The sequence below is a fragment of the Glycine soja genome, chromosome 6 (genome assembly GCF_004193775.1).
Source record: "Glycine soja cultivar W05 chromosome 6, ASM419377v2, whole genome shotgun sequence".
Classification (NCBI taxonomy): Eukaryota; Viridiplantae; Streptophyta; class Magnoliopsida; order Fabales; family Fabaceae; genus Glycine; species Glycine soja.
Genome location: NC_041007.1, coordinates 42,579,233 through 42,592,945, shown reverse-complemented (window position 1 = coordinate 42,592,945; position 13,713 = coordinate 42,579,233). Strand labels below are relative to the sequence as shown.

General features: G+C 34.5%; 1 pseudogene across 1 annotated transcript in view; it reads right to left on the bottom strand.

Moving 5' to 3' along the window:
* Positions 1-13,713, bottom strand: part of LOC114417021 — an 85,025-nt pseudogene that overhangs the window by 37,670 nt on the left and 33,642 nt on the right. The window lies entirely within an intron of this gene.

Below are 13,713 nucleotides of genomic sequence, written 5' to 3'. Positions count from 1 at the left end.
ATTTAATTTATAAGCTAAATAGTCAGACTTTATTTTCCACGATTCCTTTATTAAGAAGCTAGTGCCAATTTCCAATTCGGTCTTAAGCGTGGTGGGTGAAGTTGCAAAAGCAGAACGCCAAATCTATTTTTTTCACTCTCCTTTCTACTGAAGATAATATAAATTATATATAAAAAAACCCACTAATTGTGATTTTGGGTTTTTCTTTGCAGATTCTTCACATAGCTTCCTAATAATTGCGCTTAACGACCATAAATTCAGATTCATGACTTCCGCTTTGCTTCCTGTGCGGTCTAGTCGATCGGGTTCACTTTTCCTCTTTGGTTCCATGATGTAATTTCATTGTACGTACATTTGTTATTTTCAATGAAACTCTTATTCAGTTAGATATTTTCTCATATCGTTTTGTGCACATATTTATTTATTTCGAGAAAAATCATTCGATTTAGATATAGAATAAACATATGGTTTATTCATTAAGTTGAGAGCTAGTGTTGAGAGACTTGATATATTGTGGTACATGGAAGATACTACTCATCATCAGAGGACCTATCGCCATGACTCATATATTATGTTTCTTGTTACGGTTGATGTTGGGTTAAATGGACCAAGTGGGAGAATGTTGGAAGTGCACGTTCACCTCCACGTTCTTTTAATTAATTAATTTTATTATTTTTAAAAAAATTAGTTATTTTGAATCTGGTCCATTTTTCATCCACATTCATCCCATATCTTTGCAAAATATATTTGCAACCACCTTCAGTAACAAATCACGTACCCATCATCTCACGTACTGATAACTTCTTATCTCACGTCTGATAACTCCCTATCTCACGTTCTGATAACATAACAAGTTGAGATAACAAGTTGAGAGAGCTCTGTGATGGACAGACTCTATAAATAGGATGGGGTGCTCTCAGTTTTGTATCACCAAACCCACTTCTCTATTCAGAAAAAAATACACTTCAGAGTGAGTAAGGGTCTGGAAGAACAAAACTATCTTTCAGGTTCGTGTGTGAGCCGCTTCCCGTTCGATTTGCAATGGCTGGAGGTACGCTTGTAATTCCTTTTAATTTCCGCTGTTTGATCTAAATATGCTATTTAAATTTATTTGCATGTTTAGATCAGTGTATGTATATTTTTACATTTGGTATCAGAGCCTATTTGTACCTCTGTCTTGCTTATTGGGTCGTTCCTATGTGGAGTTTATTTTCTGAGTATATGGGTGTTATGTTTTAAGCCTCCTTAATTCAAAATAACATTAAAATTAGGAATGATGTGAGTTTTCTAATTTTTCTATGATTTAAAACGTATTTTTGGGTGTCTAAAATGCATATAATGTGTGGGTTTTTCGAAATTGAGGTAATAATATATTTTTTTTTTTACCACTGCTGGAGGTTGAAGACGAAGTCTTGTGGGTTTTGTTTACTGTGTTGGAATTGTTAATATACATTTTAAATTAACAATATTAAACAAAGCACGACTTGGTCTAGTGGTAGATGTGATGTGTATTACCTTATTGTTCTGGGTTCGAATCTTGTTGCTGCCTTTTGTTGTTTGTTTTCGTTTTAATTAATTAAAAGGAAGTATAAATGAAACGAAAACGCCTTATGCTGGTTTCGAACCCTCACCCTACAAGCATGGAAGGACTCCCTTTGCCGCTAAGCTACTGCAATTTAATTGGTTATTAATTGCAGTTTACGTGTATTTATAACTTCTGAAGGATAAATCATTTATGCACAAACTTTTTAAAAATTGTTTGTCTCTTAAGTTAGGTTGAACATGCAATATTATGTTAAATACTGGTATGCATTGGATTTAATCCTTTAAAGTTTATTACATGTTTAATGAATATACGTGCAATGTTATTGGTATACATGTAATTTTTTATGATTCAATATTGAGCACATTTGCATTATTAAGTATGTTTATGCAAGGATTATTTTTTAATGTTAAGTGATTAATATAATTTTATTAAATTAGAGAATAGCCACAGCATCTTTAATTGAGTAAAATTATATACTAAATTTATAATCACATTAGAAATATTAATTGTGATTAATCATATGTAATGTGATGAAATCTACCCACAGGAATTTTGTTATATTTGTATGATTAATTAGGATAAAATATTAAATTATATTTCTTAATTTATCCACAGGAATTAAGGAAAAGAACATGATTTAATAGTTTTATCATAAAGTTGCATGATGAATCTAATTGAGTAGGACTTTAGCCCACAGGCAAGTTTTGTGTCACTAGATTCATATATTGAGACATGATTTGCATTGGCAAAACATGACATTTGTTTAGTCTCAAATTTTCTTAATGAGCATGTGTGTTTGTTTGCAGTTTCACAATCTATGAATATTTCTTGTGACCTTCCCATTTTGAAAGGTGATAATTATAAGGTTTGGAAGGAAAGAGTTCTCCTTCATTTGGGCTGGATGGATATTGACTATGCTATAAGGAAGGATGAGCCACCGGCTATTACTGAAACTAGCGAACCTGATGCTGTTGATCTTTATGAAAAGTGGGAGAGATCTAATCGTCTCTCCGTTATGTTCATAAAAACCAACATATCCGCTAGTATTCGGGGTTCAGTTGACCAGTATGATAAGGTCAGAGATCTGTTGAAAGCCATTGATGAACAGTTTACAACCTCTGAGAAGTCACTTGCTAGCACACTCATTATGCAATTCTCTTCCATTAAGCTTACTGGAACGAGAGGTGTGCGTGAACATATCATGCGCTTAAGGGACATAGTGGCTCAGTTGAAAACCTTGGAAGTTACCATGTCTGAATCCTTCCTGGTACATTTCATTTTGTGCACCCTACCTCAACAGTATACACCCTTCAAAATCTCCTACAACACACATAAGGATAAATGGTCTATTAATGAATTGATGACCATGTGTGTTCAAGAAGAGGAGAGATTGATAATGGAAGAGGGTGAGAAGGTAAATTTGACTACTTCTAATTCTGGAAAGGATAGGAAGAAGTCTGTAGGCACCAATAAAGGAAAGATTCTGACTCAACCAACAATTAAAAAGGAGTCAAAGTGTTTCTTCTGTAAAAAGAAAGGACACATGAAGAAGGACTGCCCCAAAGTTAAAAGTTGGTTTGAGAAGAAAGGTACACCATTTGCCTTTGTTTGTTATGAATCTAATATGATTAATGTGAATCATAATACATGGTGGATTGACTCTGGTTCTACAATCCATGTTTTTAATACCTTGCAGGGTATGGAAAGCCTAAGGAAGCCAGTGGGAAGTGAGCAGTGCATCTACTCAGGGAGTAGGATGAGCTCACATGTAGAGGCCATTGGAACGTGCGTCTTAGTCTTAAGTAGTGGCTTTAAATTACATTTGGAGAAAGTTTTTTATGTTCCTAGTTTCTGTAAAAACTTAATTTCTGTTTCTAAACTTGCACCTTTGGGATTTTATTTTTATTTTACAAACTTTGGTTTTAATTTACTAAATAAATCTAAAATTATTGGTTGTGGTCAATTGGTTGATGGTCTTTATTCGATTGAATTGCAAAATGACGCTACTTCTATGCACGTTTCTGTTGGGTTAAAACGATGTATTGTGAATGAAGAATCCTCTATGTTGTGGCACCGGAGATTAGGACATATCTCTATTGAAAGAATCAAGCGATTAGTAAATGAAGGAGTACTTAGTACTTTGGATTTCGCTGATTTTGAGACTTGTGTAGATTGCATTAAGGGTAAGCAAACTAACAAGTCTAAAAAGGGTGCAAAGAGGAGTTCTAATTTATTAGAAATCATACATACAGACATATGTTGTCCAGACATGGATGCAAATAGTCCGAAATACTTCATAACCTTTATAGATGATTATTCACGATATATGTATCTCTACTTACTTCATTCTAAGAATGAAGCTTTAGATGCCTTTAAAGTTTTTAAGGCTGAAGTTGAGAAACAATGTGGAAAACAAATTAAGATCGTGAGATCAGATAGAGGTGGGGAGTACTATGGTAGATACACAGAGGATGGACAAGCACCAGGTTCATTTGCGAAATTTCTTCAAGAACATGGGATTGTTGCCCAATACACTATGCCTGGTTCTCCGGATCAGAATGGTGTGGCAGAACGAAGAAATCGAACCTTATTAGACATGGTGAGAAGCATGAGGAGTAATGTAAAGCTTCCTCAATTTTTGTGGATTGATGCTCTTAAGACGGCTGCGTATATATTAAACCGAGTTCCAACCAAGGCTGTCTCAAAGACACCTTTTGAATTATTCAAGGGATGGAAACCAAGTTTGCGACATATACGCGTTTGGGGATGCCCGTCTGAAGTAAGAATCTATAATCCACAAGAGAAGAAACTAGACCCTAAGACTATTACTGGGTATTTCATTGGATATGCTGAAAGGTCTAAAGGGTATAGGTTCTATTGTCCATCCCACAACACTAGGATTGTGGAATCAAGGAATGCAAAGTTTCTTGAAAATGACTTGATCAGTGAGAGTGATCAATTTCAGAACATTTCTTCTGAAAGGGATCACTGTGAAGCTGAACCTTCTGGGACAAGTAATAGGTTGGTAGTCATTCCCACCCCTCAAGTTAAAATGGGTGTTAGACAACCAGTGATTGAAGTTCCACAAGCTGTTGAAAGTGATCATGTAGATCGAGTTGTTTGTGAGGAACAACATGATGATATTGAACAAACTGGTGAAGAACCAGTTGAACAAGTTCCTCAGCAAGATGACCAAACAACATTAAGAAGATCTACTAGAATAAAAAAGACAGCAATTCCTAGTGATTATGTAGTGTACCTACAAGAATCAGACTACAACATTGGAGCCGAAAATGATCCTGAGACGTTTTCACAAGCCATGAGTTCTAAGGAATCAAATTTGTGGTATAATGCTATGAGGGATGAGATGGATTCTATGGCATCTAACCAAGTTTGGGATCTCGTTGAGTTGCCTGTTGGTGTAAAAGCCATCGGATGTAGATGGGTCTTCAAAACAAAGAAAGACTCAGAAGGCAACATTGAGAGACATAAGGCAAGACTTGTTGCTAAAGGATTCACTCAAAGAGAAGGAATCGATTACAGAGAGACCTTTTCCCCTGTATCTAAGAAAGACTCTCTTCGAGTAATTCTGGCATTAGTAGCTCATTTTGATCTTGAGCTGCATCAAATGGATGTGAAAACGGCGTTCCTGAATGGTGATCTAGAAGAAGAGGTTTACATGAAACAACCTGAGGGATTCTTATCTAGTGTTGGTGAGCACTTAGTCTGCAAGCTTAATAAGTCCATCTATGGATTGAAACAAGCCTCCCGCCAATGGTATTTAAAATTTCATGAGGTCATTTTTTCATTTAGCTTTGAAGAGAATGTCATGGATCACTGTATATACCAGAAGGTTAGTGGGAGTAAGATTTGTTTCCTTGTATTATACGTAGATGACATTCTGCTTGCGACTAATGATAAGGGTATGCTATATGAGGTGAAACAATTTCTCTCAAAGAACTTTGATATGAAGGATATGGGAGAGGCATCTTATGTCATAGGCATAAAGATCCATAGAGAAAGATCTCGAGGCATTTTAGGCTTGTCTCAAGAAACCTATATCAACAAAGTTTTAGAGAGATTTAATATGAAAGATTGTTCACCAAGTGTAGCTCCCATTGTGAAGGGTGACAAACTTGCTTTGAGTCAATGCCCCAAAAATGATTTTGAGCGGGAACACATGAAAAATATTCCATATGCTTCAGCAGTCGGAAGCCTTATGTATGCTTAGGTTTGCACTAGACCTGATATTGCATTCGCTGTTGGAGTTTTGGGAAGATATCAAAGTAATCCAGGTATTGACCACTGGAAAGCTGCAAAGAAAGTGATGAGATATCTTCAAGGAACAAAAGATTACATGCTCATGTACAGACAAACTGATTGTCTGGAAGTGATTGGCTACTCCGACTCAGACTTTGCTGGTTGCGTTGATTCACGAAGATCAACATCTGGTTATATTTTTATGTTAGCCAGTGGAGTTGTATCTTGGAGAAGTGCCAAACAAACCTTGACTGCTACTTCCACTATGGAGGCTGAGTTCATTTCTTGTTTTGAGGCTACCTCGCATGGTGTATGGTTGAAGAGTTTCATATCTGGCCTTAGAGTTGTGGACTCTATTTCTAGGCCATTAAAGTTGTATTGTGACAACTTTGCTGCGGTGTTTATGGCTAAAAATAACAAAAGTGGAAGTCGAAGTAAGCACATCGACATCAAGTACTTAGCCATAAGAGAACGTGTTAAAGAAAAGAAAGTGGTCATTGAACACGTCAACACTGAGTTAATGATTGCTGATCCTTTAACTAAAGGCATGCCACCAAAGAATTTTAAGGATCATGTAGTACGAATGGGACTTGGTTCCATGATGTAATTTCATTGTACGTACATTTGTTATTTTCAATGAAACTCTTATTCAGTTAGATATTTTCTCATATCGTTTTGTGCACATATTTATTTATTTCGAGAAAAATCATTCGATTTAGATATAGAATAAACATATGGTTTATTCATTAAGTTGAGAGCTAGTGTTGAGAGACTTGATATATTGTGGTACATGGAAGATACTACTCATCATCAGAGGACCTATCGCCATGACTCATATATTATGTTTCTTGTTACGGTTGATGTTGGGTTAAATGGACCAAGTGGGAGAATGTTGGAAGTGCACGTTCACCTCCACGTTCTTTTAATTAATTAATTTTATTATTTTTAAAAAAATTAGTTATTTTGAATCTGGTCCATTTTTCATCCACATTCATCCCATATCTTTGCAAAATATATTTGCAACCACCTTCAGTAACAAATCACGTACCCATCATCTCACGTACTGATAACTTCTTATCTCACGTCTGATAACTCCCTATCTCACGTTCTGATAACAAGTTGAGAGAGCTCTGTGATGGACAGACTCTATAAATAGGATGGGGTGCTCTCAGTTTTGTATCACCAAACCCACTTCTCTATTCAGAAAAAAATACACCATCTATTCAGAGTGAGTAAGGGTCTGGAAGAACAAAACTGTCTTTCAGGTTCGTGTGTGAGCCGCTTCCCGTTCGATTTGCAATGGCTGGAGGTACACTTGTAATTCCTTTTAATTTCCGCTGTTTGATCTAAATATGCTATTTAAATTTATTTGCATGTTTAGATCAGTGTATGTATATTTTTACACATAAGACATGAAAAAAGAAGAAAACTAAATTATTGTGATACCATGTATCAAAATAAAAACCATTGTCTGTTCAATCTTCAATCTAGTTTTCAAAACATTGCATCAAATAATGTTGGGTAGTGTCAGTTTTTGACCTATTGTTTTCTCATGAATCAAAATCTTTGAGACTAGTCAAGCCATCAAATGACAGAGGCAGGGAAATGGCTCTTTGGATCAAAATCTGAAACATTCTATTTTTTGAAGCATATAAAACTTGAAAACAGAAAACAAAGATATGATCTGAAATCTTTTTCCTAGATTTTATGTTCTGATTATTTCATTGATTGATTGATCAGGAATTATTTTATTAACTTCTGTTCATACTGTCATGACTAATATGACTTGAATAAAATGTGATTGGTACATTATACAACGGTAAACTAACAAAGCGCCAGAAAGATCCTAATATTATACTGATTTAGATACAGAAAAAGCATGCCAGACATAAAATTCTCTGGCATTGTTCAAGTTTACATAAAAGGGCTAAAAAAAATTGTTCAATCCTCTAGTATACATTACAACCAAAAGAGAAAGAATTGTATGCCTGCGTACCGGCACAAGGATCTTATGATAACCAATAAAAATAATTTTGTTAGCGAGGTTATAAAGAATTTGCATCAGTTTCCCTTCATGCTGCATCGTTCTAATTCTTGAGTTGAGTGAACAACTCTTTTGTAAATCGTGTCATTGTTCCTTTGCTTTATTTGTAGCTTGTATAATTTCTTGTGATATATTGGCAGTTTGTGGCTTAAAATAAATGGTTGATGTAGGGTCATTCTATAGGCCCAAATTGTAGATATTATCATTTTTCTCAAAATCTTGCTTTCTTCCTTCACTTTATACTCCTCATGCTCAGCTATTTATTCCCTAATCTTTGGGTGCATTAAGTTAGGATCTTCCCCAAAGAAAATTTTTGGCTTACATGGAGATCCCAAATTCTGAGCTTGTTCACCAAAGAAAAATGTGGTCGAGGTACATATTAAGGTCCCAACCAAAAATTGACTGGGAACAACTGATTATTTTTAGGTGATTATCTGTTGTACAGTGCATGCAACAACTGCAGCATATTTAAGAGAAAATAACATGAACAGAAAAAACAATAAGATGAAACTAGCTTTCCATAAATGATATAATTTTAGTCTCATGCTTAAGACTATAAGCAATAACATTTGTAATTTTTAGAAACTAAAAGATGATACAAAGTAGGAGCTCGTACAAGAACCTTTAATATTTATGATCAAACAAATTACCATATATCTTGAATTGGAAGGTGAATCTTTAACATTTTCTTGCCTCCATTTCTTATCCTGCATCTAAAATTGTGAATGAAACCTCATTAAGTGAGCACAGTATGGGATTTGCTAACAGAGAATTTGCCTCGGATGTCACATTTATTTCAGTGTAAAAGCCAGGAACTTTTGGCTTTGGCAATAATTTATCATAATTCAACATTAAAATTTAAAAACATTGAAGACATGTATGACCTATCTTCTAGTCTTTGTTGCATGCACATAATAATGCTACTTGTATGTATCGTATGACTTCAGAGAACATGCACTGTTCTTTTAATACTTCATCCAACAGTTCAGCTTCCTCTCTTCTCTCCATAATTTCCATGCCTAAGATGGAAAAAATTTAAATTATTTGGTCAGAAATAATTCTTTATACAAATTAGCAACATAGTCATACCAGTATGGTTACATGTCCTAGAACATTATTGCAGTAGTCTGGGCATGAAAATCCTCTGTTTTTGTTGACTCTTAAAATCTCTGATTTCATGAAGAAATGCCCGCACCCAGCATACTCAGGAGGCATTTAACCATTGAATATTAATTTCAAAACAAAATAATATAACCTTGACAGCACAATATCAAAGAATCATAACCAAAAGGAAACTGACTTAGTATGTCCCAACAACCCTATTTGTGTTTGTCTATGTAACACCATATTTATTCATTTAATAGGAAATAAAATAAAGTTTTTTTTATAAAATAAATAAAAAAATAAATAGTTTTCAGACTAACGATACATTATTAAATAAATTACGTGTTCTCTTTCTCTCAAATTCGTTTTTCCTTCTCTCCTCCCAAAATCCTCTATTTTTTCCGTATATACTCAAATATGTCTCAACAAAACAATGATCCTAGACTCATTAACCGTTGGATTGTCGTGAAATTTAAACAAGATGTTTGAAACGTATTTCCACACACTCCCATCATTGGGATTTGTAACATAATGTCTGTGGTAGACAAAAAGTCTCTCACACTGAGATTTTTCTTTTCCCACGCATACCTAAACCTGTCCCAGTAAAACTATAATCACAAACTATAATCACAACACATGGGAGTTAGTAAATCGTCCCCTTGGAAAACATATCATTGGGGTTAAGTGGGTCTATAAGACAAAACTCAACTCTGATGGCACCATACAGAAACACAAGGCGAGACTAGTAGCTAAGGGTTACCCACAGCAACCCGGAATTGACTACAATGAGACATTTGCACCAATATCTCGTCTTGATACCATAAGAGCCCTAATAGCTCTTGCGTCACAAAAAGGATGGAGTATCCATCAACTAGATGTCAAATCCGCCTTCCTTAACGGCGTACTTGAAGAAGAGATCTATGTGGAGCAACCACAAGGATTCGTGTCTGAAGGCAAAGAGAACAAAGTGTTAAGACTAAGAAAAGCACTCTACGGTTTGAAGCAAGCATCTCGAGCATGGTATAGCAGAATCGATCAGTATTTCATGGATCGAGGATTCAGGAGGAGCAAGAGTGAGCCTACACTTTACATCAAGTCTCAAGAGCAGTACACTCTCTTACTCTCTCTATATGTAGATGATCTTATCTACACGGGAAACAATACTAAGATGATGATGGAGTTTAAAGAAAACATGATGAAGACCTTTGAGATGACTGACTTTGGTTTGATGAGTTACTTCCTCGGCATAGAGAAGAATGATGGAGCACCAAAAGCTGATGCATCCAAATATCGAAGTCTAATTGGAAGCCTTCTATATTTGACAGCTACACGACCTGACATAATGTATGCTACAAGTCTTCTATCAAGATTCATGCAAAGCCCAAGTCAAATACACTTTGGAGCAGGAAAAAGAATTTTGAGGTATCTACAAGGAACAAAAGAGTTCGGTATATGGTATACTACCGAAACCAACTCAAAATTACTTGGCTACACAGACAGTGATTGGGCAGGTTCGACAGATGACATGAAGAGTACATCTGGCTATGCTTTCTCACTAGGATCGGGAATGTTCTCTTGGGCGTCGAAGAAGCAAGCTACATTAGCACAATCAACAGCAGAAGCAGAGTACGTGGCAGCTGCTGAAGCAACGAGTCAAGCTATATGGCTTCGTAGGATACTTGAAGACATGGGAGAAAAGCAAGATGAGCCTACTAAAATCAACTACGACAACAAATCAGCAATTGCAATGACGAAGAATCCAGTTCATCACAGCAGAACAAAACACATAGCAATCAAGTATCACTTTATCAGAGAAGCTGAAGCAACTAAAGAGATCAAACTCGACTACTGCAGAACAGAAGATCAAATTACAGACATATTCATAAAGGCTCTGCCGAGATCAAGATTTGAAGAATTACGAGCTATGCTCGGAGTCACAGAAATTTGCATCAAGGAGAAATGTTGAAATTGCTACAAATTTCTAGAATATTCTTAAATATAATACATATGAAAATTGTAGAATATCCTAGAACTATAGTGTGCATGAATATGGTAGAACAATCTAGAACTATAATGTGTTTGAATATGGTAGAACAATCTAGAACTATAAATATATGTATAAGATAGAAGAATCTAGAACTATCATGATACTAATCTATCATGAAATCTCTAGAAAGACCTAAAGTAATGTAGAAACATTCACCATCATTGAGAGGTTGGTGACTTAAACCTATAAATAGGCAATTGATATGTTGTAATTGATAATCCAAGAAATCAATGACATAGCCTTCTTTCTAAAACAATTCTCTAAAACTACCAACTATCAACTATCATCTAACCAACTACCAACAATTTTGTAAAATAGAAAATAGATAGAAATTATTGGCCGATCAGTTGTTAGTGTCCCATTGCAAGGTTTTGACAAAGCTTTCTAAGAGAAATTATTGCTAACGATTTTCTGTCTAAATAGTTACATATCCCTCCCATTATAAAATTTTCCACCTTTTCGTTACGGCATGTTTCAAGGAGCACTGGGAGAGCTTTTCTAGAGAAATCGTATTAATACAATTTTTTTTGGCCAATTAGTTTCATATCCCAATCAATATACGACACATTTATAAATGGTGATAGAAATATAATACATAAATGGAAAATATAAAGTGAGAAACTACAATTAAAATTAGAAAGAAAAACTACATTAATAATGTAATCGACATATAAAATGAGGCAATCCTTCCTCTAAATGTAAGTTGTTAAGAGTGGAAACCAGACCATATTTTCGTTGTCAAATTTGAAGCTTGTTAGTAAGAAACAACAACACATGCAATAACAGAAACCCTGCAGCAATGCAAAACAAGAAACGCTGCAGCAACAGTATGAGACCTGTGGAGGCACATTGTCCTTAAGGATTTATTTGCATGGCGCAAGAACCCTCCAAGATTTAATAGACCCGTCTCAGCCAAGGCTCAGGTAGCAGAGCAGCAAGGAACTCTTTTTGTATAAGATATGTTGTGCCCAGGAAAATGAACCAACCAAAGAAGAAAAAAAAACCAGTTTTTTGAAAAGAAAGAAGATAAAAACTAACGTGATATTATAGTCTCTGTTGTTAAAAATATAACGTTTCTGTTTTTAAATTAAAAAAACTTGGATGATACTTCAGTTTTTAAAAGTGGTTGTTTCTTAAGTATAAAAAAGTCATTCTTTTTGTATTTTTTTTCCTGAGATAGGACATGGAGATAAGTTAAATAACAAATTATAAATAATAAGGGGTCTAGCTCATGGGTTAAACAGGTGTGTGAGTGTTATAAATCACATGTTACCATGTTTAATTTCTATTGATAAAAAAAAGGAAACAGTTCAAATCATTTTAATTATAAATGGAATATTTCAAATACATTTTAATTATAAATGGAATATTACAAATACATTTTAATTATAATTAATTATCTAATGAGTTAACTATAATGGAAAGAGTGGGTGAGGAGAGAATTGTATGCAGCCTAACATTGCTGAGTGAAAGAAAGTACGAAATTGATGAGTAAAAGATTAAGAATGAGAGCCAAAATTGCGGATGTGGCTAACATTATTACACTCATGTGACTGCATATGGCTTTGCATTTCAGAAATTATATATTAGGCATGCAAATTAAGAGAGGAAATGTTACAAAAGACAAATTAAAAAATTAAACGACAGGTAAGAAATAATGTCAGGACAAATAATAGTTTATTTTCTAGTTTCTATTTCTAAAAAATAATAACAGAGCACTAGCATTTCTTCTCACCTTATTAACACTAGAGCTTCCGAAGCAACTAATTTTCACCGGTTAACTTTGATAGTTGTAGATCCTGTTCATGTACCCAACAACAGGAACCATATTTCTTCACCTCAACATGAAAATATTGATCATCATATATTTTAAATTCAAAGTCACCAGGACGTTTCATGTCATTGACCTGTCATTACGTACCACCAATATTGCAATACACACAATGTTTCTTCTGATAGATGGATATTATACAGTTTTGAACAACCGAAAAGACTTAGGTGTTCTAGAGAATTCAGTTCCAACATGCTGTTGGGTACGCTTACTAGATTTTTGCATTCTTTTAAATTTAAATCAGCAAGCTTTCTTAGATGACCAATGGATGGATTTATCAGCCTGAGTTGTATACACGTGAAGCACGGGATTCTTTCATATAAGTATATTTATTATGTTTTGGACAATTCGTTCAATCTCTGCAGGTTGTGGCCTGAAAGTTTAAAGAAAATTAAGATTGCAATATTGTCAGAACCACAACAGATAATTCATGTATAGGACAAGATAATACCAGTGTACTCTTTGACATTTTAAATACTATTGCAGTAAACATGTATTAATTTGGACTCAGCTTGCATGTTACCTCCTCAACCTCTCTCAACCGTAGTTTTCAAAAGGATAGCAAATTTAATAAAATCGAGTGACTTAGAAAGTTAGAAATGGTGAAATTAAGATTAAGATTAATTACTTTCTTATTTCGGATATCCCAACCAGTGAGGTTTGCCACTCGTCTGAGTGCTTCTCTCCATCTCTTCACTGTTAGTAAATACTTTTTTATAATTTAAAATGTATAAAATATATTACTTATATTAATTTATATTTATAAAATAAAATATATTTTTTTCTGTTTTGATTTTTTAATATAACAAGATTTTTTTTGTTAAGCTCAGTCATTCGTTTCAACTATATCTGAGTAACATCCAAAACAGTGCTGCAATTTT